The sequence below is a fragment of the Leopardus geoffroyi genome, chromosome D1, assembly GCF_018350155.1.
Source record: "Leopardus geoffroyi isolate Oge1 chromosome D1, O.geoffroyi_Oge1_pat1.0, whole genome shotgun sequence".
NCBI lineage: Eukaryota > Metazoa > Chordata > Mammalia > Carnivora > Felidae > Leopardus > Leopardus geoffroyi.
Genome location: NC_059329.1, coordinates 70,143,474 through 70,170,393, shown reverse-complemented (window position 1 = coordinate 70,170,393; position 26,920 = coordinate 70,143,474). Strand labels below are relative to the sequence as shown.

At 38.2% G+C, this 26,920-nt stretch overlaps 1 protein-coding gene across 6 annotated transcripts in view; it reads right to left on the bottom strand.

The window, feature by feature from the left end:
• Positions 1 to 26,920, bottom strand: part of FAR1 (fatty acyl-CoA reductase 1) — a 78,110-nt gene that overhangs the window by 44,390 nt on the left and 6,800 nt on the right. For 2 of the 6 annotated variants that reach the window (XM_045484598.1, XM_045484601.1), the window contains exon 2: positions 20,579 to 20,774. The exons of the other annotated variants lie outside the window; for them this stretch is intronic. The gene's annotated coding sequence lies outside the window, so the exon portion shown is untranslated. The remainder of the gene's footprint in view (positions 1 to 20,578; positions 20,775 to 26,920) is intronic. 6 annotated transcript variants of the gene reach the window in all.

Genomic DNA, 26,920 nt, shown 5'->3' with positions numbered 1-26,920 from the left:
CCCTCTCTGAGCTTCATTTTCTTCATATGTAAAAATGTGTTCAATAAACATTTCTTAAGTACCTATTAGATACCAGGCACAAGAAAGTTTTCCACAGGTGTACATATGCATTTAAAACAGAAAAAATATCAGGCAGTTTTTCCTTTAATAATTGAGGGTTTATAGCCTGAATATGCGATTGGCTCAACCCTAAACTAACACAACTACATATTTTTTCCCTCATCTACAATGACGTCTTTCCTCTAAAGCCTCAAAAGCAAATCTGTAGATAGAAAATTTTTACCAAACTTAATTCTTTCTCCTCAAGCGTAGCAGTACAAAGGCTGCTTGCTAAGACAGTTTCAGGATGAAACTGCTTCTAACCAGTTTCAGGTACTGTTTACATGTGAGTTACACGGTTTTCTTCACGGAAGAAAGAACAGAATTCCCATAAATCTCCCACTTTATCACAATGTCACCAAAAACTTCACAAGCATTAGGCATTTTCAAACTCTAAGTATCCTTGATTCCCCCCATCCACCGATACATTTATTTCACCCAACTGCTAACTTATTGACAAAGCCAGCACAAATGAGAATTCTTTTAAGGCAAGTCCAGACTTGTAACATCTTCCACATAGCCCTGCCAATGTAGCCAGAAGCTACTAGAAAATGCCAGGAAAGAAAATGCTGCCAATCCTACAGCATGCTGTTTCAATTTCGACCGTGTGAGTTCTACATAGCAAGACATCAAAAGCTATCATCTGCTGAAAAACAGCTGCAGCACTGCAATGCTGAGGAAAAACCGCAACATTATCATTCCTGCGTGCTGGGGCGGAGGGGCTATAAAATGTGACTCATATTCATTTTTACTGTTCTTGAGCTGCCTTCAAGAAAACACCACTTAACAGTGGCAGCTGAGTATTTTCTTTAAAAAATACCTTATCCTCACAGAACTACAACAAATAGTACTAAAATCTGTATGGAATCACTTAAGACCCCAAATAGCCAAAGCAATCTTGAGAAAGAAGAAAAAAGTTGGAGCTAGCACAATCAACAGATTTTAGGGCACACCACAAAGCTGCAGTAATCCAAACAGTACGGTACTGGCACAAAAACAGACACACAGGTCAGTGGAACAGGATAGAGAGCCCAGGAATAAACCCATGCTCATATGGCCAATTAATCTATGACAAAGGAAGCAAGAACATACAATGGCGAAAGACAGTCTCTTGAACAAATGGTGTTGAAAAAACTAGACAAAAGAATGAAACTGGGCCACTTTCTTATATCATACACAAAACTCAACTCAAAACGGATTAAAGATCTAAATATGAGACCTGAAACCATAAAACTCCTAGAAGAAGAAAACATGAGCAGTAATCTCATTGACTTCAACCTTAGCCATATTTTTCTACATGTCTCCTCAGGCAAGGGAAACAAAAGCAAAAATAAACTACTGGGATTACACCAAAATAAAAAGCTTTTGCACAGCAAAGGAAACCATCAACAAAATGAAAAGGCAACCTACTGAATGGGAGAAGGTACTTGCAAATGATATATCCAGTAAGGGGCTAATATCCAAAATACATAAAGAACTTATACAACGAAACAAACAAACAAACAAACAAAGAAAACAATCTGTTCCAAAATGGGCAGAGCACCTGAATAGATATTTCTCCAAAGATACAGAAATGGCCAACAGGCATGTGAGAACATGCTCAACATCACTAATTGTCAGAGAAATGCAAATCAAAGCCACAGTGAAATATCACCCCATACCTGTCAGAATGGTTAGCGGCAAAAAGACAAAAAACAACAATGTTGGTGAGGATATGGAAGAAAAGGAACCCTCCTGCACAGCTGATGGGAACGTAAGTTGGTGCAACCACTATGGAAAACAGTACGGAGGCTCCTCAAAAAATTAAAACAAAATTATCCTATGATTCAGTAATTCCACTACTGGATATTTACCCAAAGAAAACAAAAACGCTAATTCAAAAAGATAATGCACTCCTATGTTCTTTGCAGCATTTATTTACAATAACCATGATATGGAAACAACCTAAGTCTCCATAGATGAATGGGTAAAGAAGATGTGATATACGTATACAATGGAACATTACTCAGCATATCTTGGCTAGAGAGTATTATGCTAAGTGAAATAAGTCAGACAGAAAAAGACAAATACCATATGATTTCACTCATATGTAGAATCTAAAAAACAAAACAAACAAAAAGTAGAAACAGGCCCAGACACACAGAAAACAAACTAGTGGTGCCAGAGAAAAGGGGTGGGGTGATAGGCAAAAACAGGTGAAGCAAGAGTGAGAGGTACAGGGTTCCAGTCATGGAATGAATAAGTCACAGGGATGAAAAGTACAGAATAAGGGATTTAATCAATGGTACTGTAATAGAGTTGTATGGTGACAGTTGGTAGCTACACTTGGGGTAAGCAGAAGATAATGTATAAAGTTACCGAATCACTATGCTGTACACCTGAAACTAATTTAACATTGTGTGTCAACTAAAATTAAAAAACAAACAAACCTTCTCTTACGGTTCAAAAGTTAAAGAGGCAGAAATCTTTCAAAAGACCAGTAAAAATGCTGGGTACCAAATGTTTCTAATCTTTCAAGGTATTCTTGCCAAAGTGGGTTTTTCTAGTGCTTTTATATTATGTATTTATATTTACATTAAGAAAACATTACAAATGTACTTAAATGAAGATACATTCACTCACTTCCTACGTTCACTCACTTGAAGTCCAGATGGTACCACTTTGAAGCCATGAGATCCTAAGATAAAATTACTACTCTGAACCTGTTTTCTTATCTGTAAAAAGGGAACGTGAAATAGGTCTTATGGGCAAAAAGAGCCTGAAATGGCCACAAATGGAGAAACCATAGAGAACTTTCAACATAGCACTCACTCAGTCAATATAAACTGCACCCTTGCAACATAACGGTACTCTCCCAATAAATGTCTTATTATTAGTGGAAAGCTAATCATGCTGTCTCATTAGTTTTAGAAACTTGGTTAAGATAAATAAGTAAAGAGCAGATCCTACACCTCCCATTTCAACTTTTTTTTTTTTTAAAGGAGTTCTTTCAATAGATAAAGCTATTAAAGTGAGAGATTAGGGTATTAGAATATTCAGAAAGCCACAAAAATCTAGCAAAGAAAAAAAAAAAGCAGCTCTTCAGTACCAAGAAATAGGAATTCCTTTCCTTGAATTAGAGCTGAAAACTGTAATTAAAAGTCTTAATATTCTGTCAACTAGTTGTTTCAGACACTTGTTAAGAAGAAAGACAAATGTGAACAATTATGTGGAGAGCAGGGCAAGGTAGGAAGAAGGAATGAGAGGCAATTCCAAGGGCTTGAAGCCAAAGTTTGACAGAAGACTCACCAGTGATGACAAAAATACATAATAAAAATAAAGGAAAAGGAAAATCTATTAAGCACAAAAAGTTGTATCTCTCATGTTTTCAGATATAATTTTCCACAAGCCTCCTTAATAATTTTCTTGCCTTAGGTCACTCAGCACACCCATGGGTAGAGCCAAATTTGAAGCAATATCTTCACACTAAATCCCACATTTTGCAGGGGGGAATAAAGTTTCTACTTGCCCTTAGTGGTGAGGTAAAGGCATCAGCTCACTGATAAGGACTGAGTGCACAGCACTGGAAAAGAGGTTCAGAAAAAGTATAAAGTTGGAAAAGATGGTCTTGAAGGTCTGTTTCATTTTGCACAATTCACTACAGGAGTAAACAGAACTGCATTTTTCCCTACAGGGCCTTCAGACATATGATAGACACAAATCTGCTCCACAGAATATGTTAACATGAAAAAAGGCAAATTCTGGTAGAAGAATTCTTAAAATTCCAAATCATTTGACAATAAAAGCAGAAGAGACAATAAAAGCACCCATCCACCTGGGTGGATCAGTCCACTCTTGATTTCCACTCAGGTCATGATCCCAGAGTCATGGGAGCCTGCTTAGGATTCTGTCTCCCTCTCCCTCTGCCCCTCTCCACTGCTCGTACTCTCAGTAATTCATTCACAAATTCACACATACATTAAAAAGTTGATGGGCCAAACTAGCAACACAAATAGAAATGTAACTATTAACTGGTCAGGTAGACTCTTAATTAAAATTTAAAGGCAATTAGATTTACCAGGATTTCCCTGAGGGCAGCCAACAAAGAGAACATAAGAAGTTGGTCCATCAAGCAGAACTTGACTCAAAGACCATCTAGATGGGCTTAATTATTTTCACTATCAGTCTGAATAAAAAGACATTATCCTCAGAAATACTCGTTTATCAGGCGCCTGGGTGGCTCAGTATGTTGAGCACCTGACTTTGGCTCAGCTCACGATCTTGCAGTTCATAAATTAGAGCCCCGCATCGGGCTCACTGCTGTCAGTGCTGAGCCCACTTCGAATCCTCTGTCCCCCCTCTCTTTTGCCCCTCAAAAATAAATAAGTATTTTAAAAAAATAGAAATATGCCCTTATCAAAGGTTAGTGGATTTATTTCCAACTCCACTGCACCCAGCCCACTGCCAAGACCTTACCTAGATAAAATCGTTCATCGGAATGTTAGAAACAAAAAACCCAGGTCAGTAGAGGTGGTAAGACAGGGTAGAAGACAAGATGCTCTGGGGTCTGTCTTAAGATAAGCAACAAATTCAAGCATGTTTCTGCAGGTATCTATACCAAAGTAATCCTATGGATCAGTGACTTGAAAACATGTATTGTACTTAACTGCCTGTGAATAATAGTAGTGTTGTGTGAGGGAGCATGGTGGATCAGAATATACACTTAAATATGTCACTTTGCCATATGGATTACTGTGAGCAATTGAGATTTAACAGATACAGAAACAAGTCTTCCCTTAACTTCCCCTATCTGATTAAAAGCAGAAACTTCTGAGAAATGAGGACTGCCATGAAGACTCTGAGGGAGTTTTATGGTCATGAAGAAGATGTAAAGTTAGCACTGAGATGAGTCAGCACCAACAAACGTTACTAAAATAACCCTTTATCTTCTATTACTTTTCTCATATATTTACCTTCCTACATTTACTGCTTTTAGAAGCCCAAACTCCTTTTCCTTTGTCTAGTCACTTCTTCATAATGTTTTTGCACTTTTAATTAACTTCATTTGCTTTTTTATTTTAATTCCAGTGCAGTTAACATACAATGTCATATTAGTTTCAAGTGTACAACACAGCGATTCAACAATTATATACATTGCTCAGTGCTCATCATAATAAGTGTACTCTTTAATTCCCATTACCTATTTCACCCATTCTCCCACCCATCACTTCGTAATTTGTCACCCTTTGTTAATATGGTATATAAGCTCTCAAGTCTAACCACCTCTTTTTGGTTTTTCATGTCTTTTCTGTGAAGCCCTAGCCCACATAAAAAAAAAAAGTGTTTATTTATATAATATATAAATACACACACACACACACACACACACACACCTCTCCTCCTGTTAATCTGGCTCTTGTCAGTTTAACAGGCACCAGCCATAGAACTCAAGAGGGGAGAAGGAGAGTTTTTCCTCCCCTACAATGAGTAGGAAACTAATCTCTAGTGAACCCATTTTCAGTACTGTATGAAATCAGGCTCTGCTATAAACTGCTTCCTGCTAAATAATGTAGGCCTTTTGTGGAAACGCCTTTCAGATGACCCTGATATGGTGGGAACCCCTGGGCTTTGAGTCTAACAGAGCTGGGTTGGAATCCAGTTTCACCCATTTATCTTGGGGGTGAACTTACTTAACCTATTTGGTTCTTTGGTTTTCTCATTTCTAAGATACAGATAGCATACCCAACCCTCCCTTTACTTCACAGAATCTGCGTAAGGATTAAATGTAATAAACAAATGATGAGAAACGTAATTACATTTTCTTATTCATCTTCCCCATATTCTTTGGCAGTGATTCTCAGTATGATCCTTTGGCAGTCGGCCCAAACTACAATATTTTAGTCTAGAAATGTGTTAGGGGTCTTTTCTGGAAAAAAAAAAAAAAAAATCACTTAATTATGAGTTTAATTTTTAGAGTAGAAAAAAATTTTATTACCAAAGTAAGACTAACAGCTATTTTATCTCTGGACAGGACACTGGTATATTCACATGCACATATACCCTTTTTTTTTTTTTTAATTGGGGAAGGAAATGAATGATTTTAGCAGAAGCAGGCTTAAACCAAACCTCTGAGGGCCTGACAACAACTGACAAGACATGCCTACTTACTGGCTAACAGGGTTAACAAGCCATCAAATGCTTCCTAAGGTAGGAAATCAGGCTATACTCCCAAGGCAGTTTTATTAGGAGCAACCCAGGTAATCCCTCTACCCTGGAGGGTCTCAAACTTGCAGACGGTGGTACAGAACAACTAGAGCACTCCCAACACTAGTAGTACAGCAAGAGTGGATACAATTACTTTGGAAAACTGGTGACATTTACTAAGGAACACCAAAAGATGTGAAGAACAAGAAGATTAAAGAAGTATTACTTGCAACATCCTAAAAGTGGGAAAAACTCAAATACTCATTAACAAAATAGATAAATACTGGCATACTCTAACAGAAAAATTCTATATAGCAATGAAACCGAAAGAGTTCTCAATACTAGTCAAAGAACCCAGATGCCAAAATAATACAGCTAGTGTGATTCCGTTCATACAAAATTCAAATAAAAGCAAATTAATCTAGGGGTCAGAAGTCAAGCTATTGTGGTCACTGCTAGGGAGAAGGGAGGAGGTACAGTGGTCTTCTGGGGCTCTAATATTCTATTTCTTGCCTTGAGTATGATTACATAAGTGAATTCATTTTATGATTAGCCACTGATTAAACTGTACTTGTGAATTTCTCTGTATTAGACTTCAAAAAAAGTTTATTTTCCAGATGCTTTTTTCCTACATCGTTAAAAGGTGCTCTGTTTTTTCATGCCTTTTTCCCAGATCTCACTATCGGTTTAAATAATTCCACAGGAGCCTCTGAGACGACACATCCACCTGCTCAAAAAGCTGCAGTTAATTCCCTGTACTCATAGAATGAGTCTAGACCAGAGGGTGGCAACTTCTGCCCCAGGCCAAATCTCCCCGATTCCCAGTTGTTGTTGTTTTTTTTTTTTAAGTTTATTTATTTATTTTTGAGAGAGGGAAAGAGTGCAAATGGGGAAGGGGCAGAGAGAGAGAGAATCCAAGCAGGCTCTCCACACCATCAGTACAAAGCCCGACCTGGGGCTCGAACTCACAAACCATAAGTAAGAACATGACCGGAGCTGAAATCTAGTCAGACGCTTAGAACTGCTTAGCCGACCTAGCTCTTTCTTATCAGTTACCTCTCCCCAGAACCTGGCCCTAAACCTAGAGCCCCTATTTCAAAATTTTATTTCAATCCTAATAAATTCTGGACCCTCTGGACCCTGCGGAAATGAAACATTCTAGTGACAAAGTTGTATCCAAAGACCCCTGCTCCCGTTTCTCAAGGCACAAAATTTCACACCTTAAATATTTTTACCAGTCCAATTTAGAACTAAGTTCATGAGCCACAGCCCCCCCCCCCCCCGCCCCCCACCACCCCCTGCCCAGCCAAAAGGTTAATTTGTATACCCTCTTTGGGAGGCTACAGCCTTATTTTTAGGCCAGGTGAATCTCTCTATTAGTGCTTCCCTAACTTTAATGGGCACACAAATGACCTGGAGACCTTGTTAGCACACAGATTCTGATTCAACAGGTCTAGGATGAGCCGGAGATTCCTCATTGCTAATAGTTCCTAAGTGATGCCAGGAACCACACTGAGTGATAAGACTGTACTAGACCCAGTGATCCTGAGTGCCAAGACTATTTAACAATCTGTAATAATCTGTTTTACTTAACAAGACAAAAAGGAACAAAGAAAATATCAAGACTATTCCCCCACTTTCACATGCACACACACCTTTACATTACATATCCATGGTCTTTAACATAAAATGTGACGTTCCATCTATAACCAATGCTCAATCTTACTCATTCTGAAAAATGCAAATGAATACTACAAGATTTATTTTTTCACTTATGAGACTCACAAAGACCAAAAAATTGATAGAGTTTTTACACAAGTAAAACACTCTTTTCTTCTCTCTTTTTTTTTTTTAAGTATGCTCCACGTCCAACGTGGGGCTTGAACTCATGACCCCAAGATCAAGAGTCACGTGCTCTACCGACTGAGCCAGCCAGGTGCCCCCACAAGTAACAGCCTCTCTTATGTGCTGGTAGGAATATAAACTAGTGCAAACCATGGGAGGGAATCTGACAATATCTATCAAATTTTACATGTTCATTACCTTTGCAGTTCTATTTCTGAAAGTTCATCCTGCAGCTATTCTTACAAGTGTGTGCAATGATGTATTTAATGCAACATAGATAGCAAAAGACTGAAAACCTAAATGTCCACCAACAGGTGAATGAGCAAAGTGGCATATCCCTACAATGGCATATTCCGCATCTCAAAAAGTAATGAGGCGGTTCAACATATGTATACTGATAAGAAATAGCACTCAAGATAAATTTTAAAAGCCAAGAAGTAATATCCTATAAGATACACCACCCTTTATGAACAAAAAAGGAATGAAAAAAAAGTATGCACGTGCTTATAAATACATAGATTATTTCTGGCAAAAAAAAAAAAGCCAAAAAATTGGTAATGATGGTTATCTCTGGGAGGGATAACTTGGTAAGTGGGGAACAGAGATGAAAAGCATTTACTTTGCACTACATATCCTTTTGTACATTGTTAAATTATGTACTAGGTGCATTGTGTTATATATTTTTAAAAGCACTTTTTATAAAATAGAAAAATCAGAGGGTACCAAAAAATATACGAAAGCACAAATTTTCTTCTCAGTTAGCCAGTCTCCACTATATTCTGTCTTCTATTTACAAACTCATTTTCACTGTTAGGAAAAAAGTTTGACAAATCTTTTTTTCTTCTGCGACAGAAGCAGGAAAGTTTATTACAGCAAAAAGAACACTCTCGAGATATGACAGTGGGCAAGAGAGAGACAAACCAAGAAACAGGACAGAGACAGAGAGACTGAGCTGCACTTGACAAATCGTCGTAAAAGTAAAAAGGGTAGTGTTAAAAAAAAAAAAAAAGGCGGGGGGGATATTATCTTCTGCTAATCTTTATAAATAACTTACATTTTCATTCCTTCTCTTTATTAGATGGAAAATTATTAGATTAGATTAAAAACCAGATGTTAACTAAGAAACTGTTGAACAACTAGACTCTAACAGACTGGATTTCCTGAATGCAATGTGAGAAATTCATTCCTCTTTAGGATAATCTTGACCTTGGGATCAGATGCACCTCTCTTCCATCTCCCGAGAGCTCATCTATGTTCACCATGTTCACTAAGTTGTCAAGTACACAGAACTACCAAATACAGTTCTGCAGTGAAGTCTGGACTTGTTCTACCTGTATGTTTCTTTCTGCACCAGCATTTTTTAACACAAACAGTAAAATCTGACAAAGTATATTTGTAAGGACTTAGTTCTATGTTTTAGCAGTTATCAATTTATTTAGGAAAACTAAGCACTGAATATGAAAGTCTCAAGTTAATGTCTCACCATTCAATCAATCTTCTTATAAATTTCTACCACTTAATAGCTATTATCTTGAAATAAGGATCCATTTAGCGGTCCTCCTATTAAAATCTGGCTCCTCTGTGCCCTCACCACATAAACAAACCCAAAGTAAAAACCTACCAACGAAGACAGCAGGGAGACCCAATGGACAAAGAATAAGATAGTCCATTTATCTTTTCAATGGGAGTCACTGACTTCCAACCAGGGGTTATTATTCTGTGTTTAACATAGCACATCCAATCCCGTTTTGTCTCACTGTCCTAGACCTTTAATCTGGACGACCACGTGGTAGCAACACCAAAGGAAATTCAAACACTAGATAAAAAGTTGAGCTAAATGGTCTTTTAATATCCTTTAGATTCCATAACTAAAAAGTAGGAAAAAAAAAATTTTTAAGTATCCTTAGAAGGTAGAATTACAAAATATTCTAAACAAACCGTTAGCAAAGATTTCTGTAAAGGGTTAGATAATAAATATTTTCAATTCTGTGGGCCATTCATACAATCTTAATATCAACTACTCAATTCTGCCATTTGGGGCACAAAATCAACCATGAATAATTAAGTAAATGAATGAGTATGGACATGTTCCAGTAAAACTTCATTCACAAAGAGGAAGGTAGTGTGAAAGTCAGTTTGCCAACCCCTATTCTAAACAATGATTTCCAATATTTCATATTCAGAAAAATGAATACAAAGGAGAAAGGCATCAAAGGGAAACCAGTATGGTCTGAAAATTCATCTGTGATTTCACAACTACTATACTTACCATATGTATCATGTAAAACAGACAGTAAATATTTGTTTGATGTAATATCGTCAAAAACAAGCCAATACATGAATGCCAGGCTTCAGAAACAGAAATATGCCAGAGGCTAAATGCAAAATGAAGACATAACCTATAGTCTGTTTCAAAGTGTGTAAAAAAATCTGTTACTTTTCAAAGGAAAGCCTATTAAAATGTTCAGGGCTGAGGTTTGGGCAATATTATGTTGGAGAAAAGGCTACAAATGAAGAAGAGCACAGGATACACTCTTGTTGCAGACTCAGAAACCCTAGATTACTATCCTTTATAAAATAATTTTGATGTAAAAATCAAAAAATAACAGAGAGTAGCAAGATATAAAAGTCTGTTTATATTGATCCACGTCTAAAAGAACCTAGACTATTCTTCTCTACAGAAAAGTATAACATTATTTACAATTTTCCTTAGCTAAAGGTTTTATATGGGAGTGGGGAGCAGGAAGAGAAGGAAAAGAGACTAAGCACATGATAAATATCACATAAAAATGAAAATCCTCCAGAAAACTGAGTGTAGCTACAATAACCATGAGGGCCTCAGCTTCTTGTTTTTCCTTTTGTTTTTCCACTAAAAGAGATGGGGATTAGGTATCTCTAAGTAACCTAAATTTGTTAACTCTCTAATCCAGAAGTTCATGAACAGACTTTGGGGAGCAGGGATAGGGGTAGAGGTCCAAGAACACGTTAACAAAATGTTGTTGTGTATGTGCACAAGTACGCACTCCCAAGCATACATCTATACATCTTTCTAGGGAAAGAATCCAGTGCTTTTATCAGATTCTCAAAGGGTCAATGAGCCTAAACCATTAAAAACTACAATCAAATTTTATGTGTATTATGTGTGCATGCCGAAAAGATGGACTTAATGTGCAGAGAACAGACTTCATAGGTACTGGTGAAAAACCCCCTTCACATCTAATCTGGAGTAAAAATGCGTAAATGGTTAAAACAGAATTATACCAATCTCCCTTGAGGCCTGTTATGGATTGAGCTGTGTTCCCCCAAAAGAGATCTTTTGAATTCCTAACTCCCAGTACCTCAGCATGTGACCTTATTTGGAAACAGGATCTTTGAAGATGTAATTAGTTAAAGTAAATGATGTCACACTAAAGCAGAGTGGGTCATTAATCCAATTATCGCTGGTATTCTTATAAGAAGAGGGCCATGTGAAGACACAGAGATACAGAGGGAGAACTCCAGAGAACTCCATGTGACAACAAAACTAGAGATTAAAGTTATACAGCTACAAACCAGAGAACATCAAAATTGCTACCAAAAACCTAGGAAGAGGAAAGGAAGGATTCCTTTGCAGGTTTCAGAGGGAGCATGGATTTCAGACTTCTAGCCTCCAGAACTATGAAACAATAAATTTCTGTTGGTTAAAGCCACCCAGTTTGTGGTACTTTGTTACAGCAGCCCTAGGAAACTAATAGAAAGCCAAATACCATAGCAACTAAAATTAGGGTACAGTGGAAAGATCTTCTAAAGATGATGCATGTGCTCTCATGCCATAATATCATGGACACTTTCCAACACATGTGATACAGCTTCAGTTACCAAAATACACTCTACTAAATACTTAAAAATGGAATGGCTTTTCCAAATGGGTGCAGGATAAAACAGAAAAAAAAAAAAAAAAAAAGCTTTATATTCCAAAAGTGAAAGATCAAAATAAGGTTAATGTTGAGATCCCAGAACCAATCATTGGGGTGTATTCCTTACTGTGCATTGGCACATTGTCAAATCTCAAGATATAGTAGCAGATTCAGGAAAAGCAGGACTCTGATTATCTACTGCTATGTAACAAAATCACTAAAAAACTCAGTACCTTAAAACAACAATAACCATTTTAATCTCTCTCACGATATTTTTGAGTTAAGAATTTGGGAAGGAATTCAACTAAACAGTTCTAGCTGAAAAGTTCTAGCTCAGGATCTTAGATCCTTTGCATCTCTCCACATGAAGTAGTTTGGGCTTCTTTGCAGCATGGCAGTCTCAGGCTAGCTTGCTTACAAAGCTGCTACAGGCTTCACAACCAGTATTCTGGTGAGCTAGGCCAGAAGCTCTGTAACCTCTTCTGACTTTGCCTTGAAAGTCACACAAGTATAACTACTCCTACATTCTACTGGTTACAAATGAGTCACAAGACCACTCAAATTCAAGGGAAGGGGCCATAAACCCCACCTCAGGATGAGAGAAGAGTCAAGGTCACAATGAAAGAGCATGTGCAATGGGAGATACTGTTAAGACTATCTTCAGACAACACCACCTGCCACGAAGAACATGGTGAAATAATGACAAATTTATTACTTTTGAGACTGCCAACTATTTAACCCATGTTGGACCTATTTCATGGCCCTCGGGAACAACAAAGAGTTGTTTCTTATTACATATTTTCAGCCACCCAAAACTAAAAAAAATGGCTGCACGGGCCTCATACTTTGAAATATTTTGCCTTTTACCAAACAACCTCATTTACTGAATAAAAATTTCATTTTTGCTTGTTTACTTGTCAGCTTCTAATCAGTAAGTTACCACTTGGAGTTGACACACTTCTGGCCAAAAGCAAGCCAACTCATTTCAGTTTGACTATGAAGAGTATATATACTTCAAGATTTCTGATTGTCTTCCATCTGGAGGCATACTGGAAACCACTGGTCTTGTGTCTTTCTGCTATATTTTAATAACTCTGTAATCATTATTTGCTGTTTCAAAACTCAACATAAAAAAAAAAAAAAAAAAAACTGCCTCTGCAAGTAAGCTGTAAGCAACAAACAAGGGGCCAAAATGCAAACTCAAAATGTACACTATTTACTGTACTCAAGCTGGTAAGAATAGTGGGTTCCTTTCTCCTTTTTCAAAAATTAAGGCTTATGAGGCATTTTTCCACAAACAAAAGAATGGCTGTAGCATCTTGGTTAACATTTCTTTTTTCAATAAAAGATGCTAGTGTCCAACCCTGTTGTGAGCACCCATTGAAGGAGATATAATGGGCACTCTGTTTGCCTACACAGACATTGGCATACGAATACTTAACTCTCTGAATCCTATCTTCCTCAGTGTCTGAGATACTTCTTGGTGGTAAGGAATCTCAATAGGTTCATTAGTTCTTTTAGGGGCACTACATAACTATTTTGTACACATACTCCAATAAGCATGCACTCTAAGGCTTCATTATCCTGGAAAGTCTTAGCCATTAACAAAATTCAGACTCCAAATTCCTTGGAGTGATGTAAAAAAACAAAAGACATCTTAAAAAGTCAAATTCTCCTCCGTCAGAAAGTAAATGTCAATTCTACAGAATGAAGATTATCTGCTGACAAGAAAATTTAAAGTTTTCAGCAATATCCATTTCCCTTTGTTTCTGTTTCTGTCCTCAAGGCCTGTACCAGCGGGGTAACTTCTCTACTGTAAAGCCTACGAAGAAGGGTTGAGCTCCGATTAACAGTTTGGTAATTGCTTGTAGTAAATCCATATCTTCAATTCTATTCTGGGAGAAAATAATTTTTACAAAGTAGTTGTCATAAGCCACGTGATTCTTTCTTAAACTATTGTGCAATGCTTTCTCCTTACCTTAATGAAAATTTTTATCCTGATACTTACTCAGAAAAGTGAAATACAGGGGCACCTGAGTGGGTCAGATGGTTAAGTGTCTGACTCTTGATTCTGGCTCAGGTCATGAACTCACAGTTCCTGAGTTCAAGCCCTGCATCAGGCTCTGTACTGACTGCACAGAGCCTGCTTGGGATTCTCTCTCTCTCCCTCTCTCTGCTCCTACCCGACTTGCACGTGCTCTCTCTCTCCCTCTCAAAATTAATAAATACTAAAATTTTTTTAAAAAAGAAAAGTGAGGGGCGCCTGGGTGGCACAGTCGGTTAAGCGTCTGACTTCAGCCAGGTCACGATCTCGCGGTCCGTGAGTTCGAGCCCCGCATCAGGCTCTGGGCTGATGGCTCAGAGCCTGGAGCCTGTTTCCGATTCTGTGTCTCCCTCGCTCTCTGCCCCTCCCCCGTTCATGCTCTGTCTCTCTCTGTCCCCCAAAAAATAAATAAACGTTGAAAAAAAAATTTAATAAAAAAAAAAGAAAAGTGAAAATATAGGATTCAAATATACATAGGCGTACTAATACTTTAAGTGTACCACCAAACACCGGGCTTCTTGAACTTTTCCAACACAACTAAAATTGTGCTTAGCAATTCATGGGAGTTGTGCATTTGACTCCATAATATATCGAAAGACTAACACAAAAATATTTCAAATTCCTAATGTTAAGAGGAAAACATATCATATTTACCACAAACATTACATTTGACCACCTACAGATTTTCCCAAAAATGGACTCAGGCAGATCTTGTGTGGTGTAATTTAAAACTACCAAAATCTGTTCATGAAGATTAAGATCTTTGAGAACAAGCTGGCAGAATCAGGTATTTCACTGGTTATAAAAGTAGTTTAGATTCAGTTTAGAAGCAGTTCAGACTCCGTCTGATTATTACAGCAAACGCCTTGCAACCCTGAACAGCAGAAAAGTGCTTTGAAGCTTCTGCTTTATGCTGTATGCTGTATTTCCTGTTTCTCTTGTGTCACCTTCTTATGCACCTTTTGAATCTGTTCTCAAGGCTGAACCTAAAAACAGGTACATACATCCTCCAAGGCAGCATTTTCCAAACCATGGTAAATGGGGCTGGGAAACTGTATACTTTATCCCAACTAGAAATCAATAAAGTGTATTAGCATATCGAAGACTACCAAATGTCCCCAGGTAAAGCAGGCCACAGACCCCTAAGCCTTCATAAATTTCCCAATACAGCTAGGGAAACAACGTTCCTGAAAAGCTCACAAATTACCTTCTAAGGTAATGATTATCCAAAAATAGGCCAAATCTCCCATGGATTTAAATCCCAATGATTTAAAAAGCATGATCTTCTGGGGCACCTGAGTGGCTCAGTCAGTTGAGCATCCCTTCAGCTCAGGTCTTGATCTCAGTTTTTGGGCTTTGTGCTGACAGCTCAGAACCTGGGGCTGTTTCGGATTCTGTGTCTCCCTCCCCTGCCCTTTCCCCACAAGCTCTCTCACTCTCTCATAAACATGAAAAAAAATTTTTTTTAGCATGATATTCCTTTGATGCATAAGATTATTTATGAATTGGGGTGGCTGGGTGGCTCAGTTAACGATCGGTCCGTTAAGCATTGACTCTTGATTAGGCTCAGGTCAAGCACTTGGTGACACTGAGCTCCACATCAGGCTCTGTGCGGACATCAGCACAGAGCCTGCTTGGAATTCTCTCTCCCTCTCTCTCTACCCCAACCCCCCCCCCCCCAAATAAATAAACTTAAAAAGTTTTTTAAGGGGCACCTGGGTGGCTCAGTCGGTTAAGCATCTGACTCTGGCTCAGGTCATGATCTCACGGTCTGTGAGTTTGAGCCCCGCGTCGGGCTCTGTGCTGACAGCTCAGAGCCTGGAGCCTGCTTCAGATTCTGTGTCTCCCTCTCTCTCTGGCCCTCCCCCGTTCATGCTCTGTCTCTCTCTGTCTCAAAAATAAATAAACATTAAAAAAAAATTTTTTTAATGTTTTTTAAAAGACTACTTATGAATAAACTATCAAGTCAGTTATTAAGACGTGCAAAAATGACCAGGTTGTTCAAAAGTACCAAAGACTTCAATCTGTATACAGTTAATAACTCTGGCTGGTGCAACTCCCAATGCTACAAAGCTCCTACCACATACGCACACTCAAAAGGTGAAATTCTGTAATTTCTTTTTAAAAAATTTTTTTTTCAACGTTTTATTTATTTTTGGGACAGAGAGAGAGACAGAGCACGAACGGGGGAGGGGCAGAGAGAGAGGGAGACACAGAATCGGAAACAGGCTCCAGGCTCTGAGCCATCAGCCCAGAGCCTGACGCGGGGCTCGAACTCACGGACCGCGAGATCGTGACCTGGCTGAAGTCGGACGCTTAACCGACTGCGCCACCCAGGCGCCCCAATGTAATTTCAAGAGAGGCACTCACTGTTGATGAAGTTGTATTGTCTGAGTTATTATTTTTACTTTTTAATTAAAAATTTGCATTAGTTAAGCTTCATACATTTTATTTGTTTTATTATACCTGCAGAATGTATTAAACAATTGCATCATGAGGATTTGAGACCTACAGTGTTCTAACTAGTCTAGACTTTAAGACAAATATATTTTTCATAATTCAACTAGGAACTATCCATATCCCTAAATGCTGAAGAAAACCTCTCTCCCTCCAAAATGCCTGGACATTGACAATTATTTTTTTTTCCACCAAAAGTGGGAATTATTGAGTTAAAAAATGACCCAGCTAAATGGCTGGGATTAAAACAACTTGAGAAGCACTGTTTTAAGGGTCCTACCCTGACTACAGGGCCACTAATGTAGGGGCAGGTGCTCTCCCTGCCTATCAAATCTACACCAACCAAATGTAATATAAGGACTTGGAATCAGGCCCTTTACGGAATAACTTCTCTGAACTTGGATATGAGTGATCCCTCCAGTCTCTAGTTCTGGGAATCATCAAAAAATATCTTCAAAAGGACTAAATCCCATAACAAACCCTCTTCTCAAAAATCCTTTCCTGGTTTACCTTTAAAATTTTGCCAGGTTCATAGATATAGCTTGCAACTAAATGTCAGGCAGGAATCAGCCCAGAAAGGTACAGAAAATATGAGAGAGGGGTGCCTGGGTGACTCAGTTGGTCGAGTGTCTGACTCTTCATTTCGGCTCAGGTCATGATCCCAGGGCTGTAGAATCAAGCCCCACATCAGCTCTGTGCTGAATGTGGAGATTGCTTAAGATTCTTTCTCTCTGTCTCTTCGCCCATGTGCACACTCTCTCTCAAATGAAAAAAAAAGAAAAAGAAAAAAGAAAACATGAGGGAAGTGTTTGATGACTTTGTAGATTCTTAGTATCTGTTTCCAGCTGTGAAACTGATTTAAGCTCCTAAAAACCCTACCCAATAAGCCTGTAACAACCGTGGGTTATTGTGCTAAAGATGGGGTGAGAACACGTACAGCAAAGTAAAAACACCAAGAGTATAAAAATTCAGGTAATTCTTAGTCAATTTATCAACTGAGACTTAAAGCCACAATGCTAAAAACCCTACTGTAAAGATACTTTCTTTTCTAAAAACTGAGATCCAGAATGAAAACAGTCAAAATAAATAAGCACAACAGACCTACCAAAACTCATTAATGAGTAACTACACTTTTGGGAATGCCACTAACCACCTGACCTTGTGCCAGTCAATTAACTGCTCTCATCCTTCATAAAATTCATTGAAAAGGAGGCCAAATCACTAATGGTTAAATGCTTCCTCTTCTAGCTCTCAAAGTCTATGTATTAGAGTTAACTTCTTTCCCAGTAGTACATTAGATCCTCAGAGAATTATTAACTCTAACAGGTCACAAAGGTTATCACTTTAAAGCAATACACCTAAAATTCACTAGATCCTCAAACAGTCCAGTGTCTCATTAGCGGCTAATTCAACTGTTCCTATCTCCTGAGGCTTCTGCCTAATGTCAAAACCATCATTACGATTTTATTTTAGGTGCAACCTACAAGTTTTTAAAACCATGTATTTCTAAGAACTTTATTTAGAATCATCATTCAAACTAGATGGATGATAAACACAATCTCAGGACTTAATAGAGAATCAATCCCTTCAGACCAAAACACCATTATCCCTTCAGACCTAAACCCCATTATCACATGTAGGAGTAATTTTAACACAAACATATATATAAAGGGGCACCTGGGTGGCTCAGTTGATTAACTGTCCAACTCTTGATTTTGGCTCAGGTCATGATCTCACAATTCGTGGGATCAAACCCCATGACGGGATGCACGCTGACAGCATGGAGCCTGCTTGGAATTCTCTCCCCCTCTCTCAAAAATATATAAACTTTTTTAAAAATGTACAACTCAAAATACTTTAACAAACCCTTTCCTCCACAGATCTCAACTATATAAGGGCAAGTTAGGCCAAAGTAGTTTCTCTTTTTACCTTTGAAAAAATGGTATTTATATATTTATAAATAAATATGACTTAATATATGACTTAAAAGTCATATATTCTACCTCCTATTAATTCAGGATGGACAGTACTTGGTGGAGTTCTTGAGCAAACAGTTAAGAAAGAATTCTTGAGACGTCTTTGGTGCAAAAGGTGATTTTATTAAAGCACAGGGATAGGACCCGTGGGCAGAAAAAGCTGCACTGGGATTGTGAGGAGTGACTGATTATATACTTTTTTTTTTTTTTTTTTTTACACATTTATTTTTGAAAGACCAAGAGAGACAGCACAAGTGGGGGAGGGGGCAGAGAGAGAAGGAGACACAGAATCCGAAGCAGGCTCCAGGCTCTAAGCTGTCAGCACAGAGCCAGATGCAGGGCTTGAACTCACAAACCGTGAGATCATGACCTGAACTGAAGTCAGACACTTAACCAACTGAGCCAGCCAGGCGCCCCTGATTATATACTTTTAAGTTAGTGGGGGTTAGGAATAGTGTAAGTCTCTAAGGAATTGGAAAGCAAGGCTTTCAGGACCTTGAGGGGCTATAAGATAAGGTTATTTTTAGTGTTTAATAAAAGAAAAACATTAAGGAAGTAAGGCAGCCATGAGTTGCTTGAGGAAGGTCACTCTCTGCATGTTTTCAAGGGGGTATCAGTGGGCTGCAAGCTGTAAGGAGATTTAATTTAAGCTACGTTTCTCTTGCCTTTGTTTCCCTCATCATTTTCCTCCCTGAACAACTGTGACCCTTTTAAATCTTTAAGGTTGCTGAAGGTAGGTCTCATCTTCCATAGCTTCTTCCTGCTGAATAGAGGCGTAGAGATGTACCTATCTATGGGTCAAGGTTGGTCAGTTGAAAATTTAATAGGAGTTAGGAAAGGCTAAGGTGGCTATATCTAGAGTTGATAACATATGGGAGTGTCCTTGAACAGAAAGTATCATCTGCTGGCTTGAAGTTGTGGCAGTGAAGGCGTCTTGGCACCAGGTGGAGAGACATGGGAGAAAACAACAAAACATGATTAAAATAACAAGAAGGAAAAGAGGCCCAAATAAGAGTCCTTTGATAGTTGACAAAAATCTTTCTTCAGTCCAGGAGTTTAAACAATTATTAAAGGAAAGAGAGGGATCATTTAAAGCGCTAATTTGAGTATCTGTCAGTTGGATATTCAGAAATATTTTTGTGGTATCTGGAAAGTATACACAGCATTCTGTTTTTATGAGAGTGCAAGTTCCACTTTGTGCAGCAGTTAAAACAGCTAATGCCATTTTTTATTTTGTAGAACTGTTTAATGCATTTGAGTTATTTTAGTGTTTAATGATGTTATTTTGAGCCATTTAAGGCTTTGATTGTGTAATAGGTGGTATGAACCAACATACAGACTCTGTTTTGTTTAATAAACAATTGGAGGCACTCTAAGAGAAACAAGAAAAAAAAATACAGGTTAATGGTTAGAGCAAAATTACAAAACCGAGTGTCTGAGTCTCGAGGGCTGCCAGGGAAAAGATTCTTAGATGTCAGGCCTGAAGCATCCTCAGATGGAGTGAGAATAGGCGGTGGGAATCAGATGGGTTTTGCTGGTTTGTAACTCAAATGTTTGTGGTGATCCCTCTGAATGGCCCATAGAGCAACAGGCAAAAAGATTGTCTATACTTGAGTTTTGTGACAATTCCTTTGAAGTTTACCTCAAGTTGTCTAGTCCAGGAAAACAACAAACATTTAAAGACAATCAGAACTCGAATTTAACATCCATAAAGTTTACCTTGTCTTAAGGAGCACTGCCATGAAACATAATTTTTTCTAACAACCTTCATTCCTAGAGATAGCCAAATCAAGACTAATTCATTTGTAGAACAAGTCCAGTTTTAACAAACTAGGCCTAATTATTTACATAAGCTCAGCAAGAACAGAGATTGGTCATATAGATCTTTCAAATTTTGCTTTGCTGGAACTTTTTATAAGGAATCTCTCTCTAGATTGAATTTTCAGTAGCCTCTCTAGGCCAGAAGCCATGCCAAGTACTTGCCATCAGACATGCCTGCATTTGGGCAAATTCCTTCTAAGAGGTCCCAAAGTATCCTGAGGTGGCTGCACCTGCCAGGAAGTGACATCTTTACTCACCTAACAAGGCTGCTGGGAACTCTGTAAGCAAGGTATCAGGCCAACATTTCCAAGGGGCTTTACTGGCTTCGTGCTTCATAAAGTCAATCTTAGTTCCTTAAAACTGTTTGGTCATATCTGAGTGTATGTATGTTGCTCTCAAATATGACATTCCAGTCAAAGACTTGGTAAAATAACCAGTATTTCCAATGGTGACCTGTTACAAGGAGAACAGATTCTTATTGAACTTATGCAAACAACTGTAATTGCCATGAAAGAAAGAATACTTACTGAGAGTTTTTGAATTTCAGAGGGTTGAGGTAGGGAGAAAAGTTAAATGCTTTAGTTTGTTTACAAATGAATACTTTATCAGTTTTCTGTATGTCATAGATATCTTAAGAGAAAGTTTACTTAACCTGGAAGGGCAAACATTAGAGAACCAACAATATTTCCAACAAGAGTCACAAAACTATAATCTCCCTCCGTTTATTTAGTCCCATGTTACCAATTCTTGTTCAATTTGAATGCAACTTTTTAGTTCTGTAAATTTTTACCCATTTGTTTTATGATCTTAAAGATGTCAAATACATGTATTTGTCCTAAAATTCCTTTTTATAAACATCCTTGAAGATGAAACACGTTTTGTAAGAGCATCAGAACAATAACTATAAATGACAAAAGACTCAAAAATGGACATGGTTAAAGGAGAGTTCAGTATGATGCAACTGACAAGGAAACTCCGTTATTTCTGTGACACATAACACTTCCACAACTGGAATATCAAGTGATGACCCTATGCCAAAACATATTAAAACTTTGGGGATTTTATGGATATATTTGAGCAGTTATAGCATTTACCAAGCAACACAACCAAAGGCTTACCATCATGTTTGACAGGGCTTTCCAAGTAACGTACCAAATAAAAACATCCAATTGGTCAAAAAGATTTCACTTACAATTTAAAATCCTGGAAAGTTTGTTAAAACCTTAGAAAGTTATAAAGCACATCCTAAATAGGATTACAGATCATCACAAATCTTATTTATTTAACCACGGTGGCAATAAGAGATTCTAAAGGCAAATACGTAGGGTTATACAGTTGTTAGCAAAACCTAGCTCCTTTAACATTGAAGTTTTAAGTAATCAAAGACTTGATAAAGACAAAACAGAAGCTTTGGTTCTCCCAGCAGACAAAAGAGAATAGACCTTTGTTTACAAATTTATTTTTATCAAGAGCAGATCAACAATCCAAGAAAACTTTGTCTTTTAAACAGAGAGAAAAGCAGAATTTTAATCTTATACCAGTGTATTTTTAAAATCCATTTCATTTCAACCTTAGTCTGTCCTAACCACACATAAAATTCCTTTCCAAAGATTTCCCTTCACGAACCTTCTACAACTTTCCTTTGCATTCAGATTTTGTCCCAAGCCCTTTCTCTACAAACAACCAGTCTCATTTAGGACAAAATTATTTTATTTTACCTTCAACAAAAATGTATTTTCATTCCTTATATTTTTCTTACATATCTCCTACTTTTCTACATACAGAGTTGCCTTTTCCTATTTCCATCAGTCTTAGTTACATCTAGCAGAATTTTAAGTCTTAGAAACTTTAGTCTCCAGTGAAAACTAAGTGGTAACTAATTGGGAACTGTGACACCAGAATTTTTTAGATGGCAAATTTATGAATCAACTAAGCACAAAGCAGCTTTTCCAACAGACCCAAATATCCTTACTGTCTCTGCAATAAGTCAAAAGCATAAACCTATGTTTAATAATGCTTAAGCATTTTATCATATTTGTTAAAGACCTGGATGTTCAATGAATTCAATCCAGTTTATCATCCAAACAAAAGTTTCGGGTTACCAAAGACCTTGAAAGCTAACTTAACAATTTTCCATGAAAACCCTGAGACAGATAAAATTAACCATCATTTTTAGCCATCTTTTTGCTGACAAATTGCAACAGAGATATTCAAGAGCTTATCTGACCTTCAGTAAACCTAGGTAGAAAAAGTCTTGTATTTAGTGCTGATAATTCTAAAGACATGTGCATCTTAATTAAACCAACAAGCTTAAATTAGTTCAAATACCAAATATGTTCCACTTGGGTCCCCTCATGAAGTCCATCACTTTGTTCACCATTGTCAATTTTTACCTGGGGTCCCAGTGAAGAAATCTGAAGTGGGCAGTGTTAAGTCCAAGGGAGTGCTCTTCACTCCTTGATAGCGAGGAAAGGAGGAGGGGCTAATGGTGCCAGAAGCATGGAAGATGCAGGTTGCACCCAAAGTTGTGCAGAAACAGGAAAAGGGGGAGTGGAATGCAGAAGAGGTGAGATGCGTCCAGGAATGCTGGAGGTGGATAAAAGCCAGTGGAGAGAGAACGAGGTCTCCCAATCCTAAAGCCATCAGCTTGGACAAATGAGCATATGCAGATTATTTTTTTTTCCCCCACCAACAAGTGGAAATGGGCAGTCCATGTCAGGCCAGAGACAGGGAACTTCCCCCGAAACAACGGCAGCTGCTTGGGAATATTCCTTAAAAGTCTCCTTCCTGAGGTAGACTAACAAGAGACAATTGGTTCCAATTATCATAGTCATTAACTCAAGAAATGAATAGTAAGAGCCCCCACATACAGCTAGAGTAACCTGAGTCTATGACGAAGGAGGAACAGTAAAAGAGAGAGTGTCAGTGTCCCCTTCATTAAGGATGGCCTGTGTTTCCTCTGGCAACCTGGGTTCATTCAGAGGAGACCTGTTTAGACAATCATCCAATTATCAGAAGGAAGTTTATCGGCCTGGTTAGTGGCCAAACACATTTGGGCAAACACATTCTGCAAGTGGCCCTCAGGTCCGGATCCTGATTTAGGGCCATGAAAGTCTGGACAGGATACCTCAGTCCATTTTGCCCTGTTTCTTGCAGAAGAGATTTAACCGATAGATTGCATTAAGGCTAGTCAGTGTTACAGAAAGATCAGTCCTTTCCTAAATTTTGCAATTTGAATTGATTCTAGTGGGTTAAAAGGCATCCCAAGGGACAGTCCCTGGGGACTGAAGATCCCATGTTTCTAGAAAAGTAGAGAAGGTCCATTACCAAAAATCCCTGCCCTCAACTTCCAGGGGGTATACCACGAAGGATACATCAGAGGTTCTTGGCATCAAAGCGACCAGAGGAGTCCCTCAAACAAAACTGTTATGATCACCAACCAGCCACTAAGGGGCCCTAGAAAAGGGATGCTAGCATCCCTTAGCTTCCCCATTGCATCCTATACTACAAATGGGTGCCTGGTATATGGACCAAAATACTGTGCCCATGCCATGCCTTGAAAGCCGTGCTGTAAAAGGCTGTGCCTTAGTTTACCTTGTCTTGAGGAGATGCCATGAAGGTCATGCCTTAGTTTCCTTGAAGGCTGTGCCATTTTTAACCAACGGAAAACACTAGAAAAGTTTCACCATTCTGTAGTTAGTAGAGGACATTGACAGAAAACAGTAAAGACAGAAATCCATCATGATGTAAGTGACATTCCAACACATATAGTCTTTACAGACAACTTCCCTAGGAAACAGTTCCCGGTTGGGTTTCAGCCAGCTCCCAGTAGAAGTTTCTCAGCCAGAAGCAGCTAGACCAGGGATGTGGAGGGGATCACATTAGACCAATAAAGAGGAAACCTCACACAGGAGTCTTTAAGATCAGCAGTCGTGCTAGTCACTTAGGTGGCTGTCTCGTGCCCAGCACAGATAACTTTGTAAGGACAGAAATAAAGAGAGGGCATCAAGTATCTGGGTCTTATTACCATCCCGGCCAGAGTACCAACTTCCAGCCAAAAGGCAGAATTTCTCCTCCACAGGCTAGAGGATTACAGCCTGAGCAATCGACATGAAAGTGTTCCAATAAGACCACACTCCTTGAAAAGCCCCTGAAATAGGAGTAAAGGAAGAAAAGAGAAAGTATTCACCAACTTTGCAACAAGGCTCGGAGTCCAGAAGGGAAGACTCAATGCCCCACCCTGGGCGCCAGATGATGAAATTTGAAGTTCACGAGCAAATGGCTAAGAAAGAATTCTTGAGATGTGTTTGGTGTAAAAAGGTGATTTTATTAAAGCACGGGGACAGGACCCGTGGGCAGAAAGATATGCACTGGGGTTGTGAGGAGTAACTGATTATATACTTTTAAGTTAGGGGGGTTTAGGGATAGCATTAAGTCTCTAAGGAATTTGAAAGCAAGGCTTTCAGGATCTTGAGAGGCTAATTACTATTAAGACAAGGTTACTTTTAGTGTTTAATAAAAGAAAAACATAAAGGAAGTAAGGAAGCCATGAGTTGTTTTGAGGAAGATCATGCTCTGCATGTTTCAGGTGTTTATCAGTGGACTGCAAGCTGCAAGGGGATTTAATTTAAGCTACATTTCTCTGCCTTTGTTTCCCTCATCAGGAGCTATTATAGGAAGTACCAAACACGTATTCCAAAATCTTTGGTAAAATCATTCAACATATGTATTATGCTGGCGATAGTTTATTTTTCCCCAAGAATCCAGCTAAGAATTGGTATATTTTGGGAGTACCTGGCTGGCTCAGTTGGTAGAGCATCCAACCCTTGATCTCGAAGCTGTGAGTTTGAGCCCCACATTGGGTGAAGAGATTACTTAAAAATAAAATCTTAAAAAAAAAAAAAAGGACTGGTCTATTTTTTTTTTAATTAGGCATATGTATAATGAGTTTCACAATTTTTATCACTCAAATATGAAAAATATTTGCTTGTAAAAGGTGAGCAGTACACACAGAAACAAATTTGAGTTGAATTTTAGCAGTATGCTTTTGCCTATACATTATAGAATGGTTTATTAAACTGAATCCATAAACCTGTAAGGGTATTTGAATGAGTTCTGAGAGTCTTATTAGAATTATATGAAAAACTAAGTATGCATGTATAGTATAGTAATCCCCCCTTACCTGCAGGGGATACATCCAAGACCCCCAGTGGATGCCTGAAACTACAGATGGCACCAAACCCTACACATACTGTTTTTTCCTATATATACATATATTCCTATGATAAATTTCATTTATAAATTCGACACATAAGAGACTGACAATAATGATAAAATAGAACGATTATAACAATATACTGTAACAAAAGTTATGTGAATGTGGTCTCTCTCAAAATATTTTATCATACTTCTAATGATGTGAGATGATAAAATGCCTACATGATGAGATGCAGTGAGGTAAATGGTGTAGGCACCGTGACTTAGTATTAGGCTGCTACTGACTTTCTGATATGTCAGAAGGAGGATCATCTGCTTCCAGACCGAGGTTGGCCATGGGTAACTGAAACCATGTAAAGCGAAACTATGGACAAGGGGGGATTACTGTTTATTTTTCTGAGGCTAAAGCACAAAGATTTGAGGAGATGCTCAAAGAGGTTCATGACCTTTGGCTAAAAATCTCTGCATTATGGAACATATTTTAAGATTTTATTCTCAGTTAATACTTCAAAGTATTTAAGTCAATACTCCAAAATAATAATATATAATGGTAAAAATTCCTTAAATGCAAGGATTTCTCATATGACTGTCATGCCAACATTTCTGGCAAAAATTCCATAAAAGACAAGAATGATATAAACTAGATATTTCAAAGTAATCTAAAAACTGTCAAACGATTAACATTTAAACACACACATACAAGCCACCATTTACAATCTCAAAGTGATTTATATTTGAAAGCTGATGCCACACACACACAAACATTCTAGATAAAATGGACCCATTAACACATGAGGTACTAAGATACTCAGAAGGCTTTTTAATGGAACATGTCAAATAATTCACCAGACAGACAGTGATACGGTCATAAAGAAGTGTGTCCATGTTTGTAATACAGAAATTGGCTTTTTTCAAATACTGATTTAAGATCTAAGTATGTCAATAACATGCCGTAGGGTTCTAAAAGATATAAAGAGATACAGATTTAGGGGTGCCTGGGTGGTTCAGTCAATTAAGCAACCAACTCTTGATTTCAGCTTAGGTCATGATCTCAGTCGTGAGATTGAGCCCCACATTGGGCTCTGCACTGAGAGTGAAGGGCCTGCTTGGGATTCTCTCTCTCTCCCTCTCTCTGCCCCTCCCCCTCACACGTGCACACGCGTGCACTCTCATTCTCCCTCAAAATAAACATTTTTTTAAAAGATGGGACTTTTTCTATGAAGCTAAAGTTAGATTTTTCTAACTACATGCTTTCTCCAGGTGATCACCCTCATCTCACCCCCTAACATTCTTTCTCCTTGTCTAAATCCTACTTTCATTCAGAAATAATGTCATCTCTCATTTAGAATCTCTATCACCAATTTTGGTATATGATATCATGT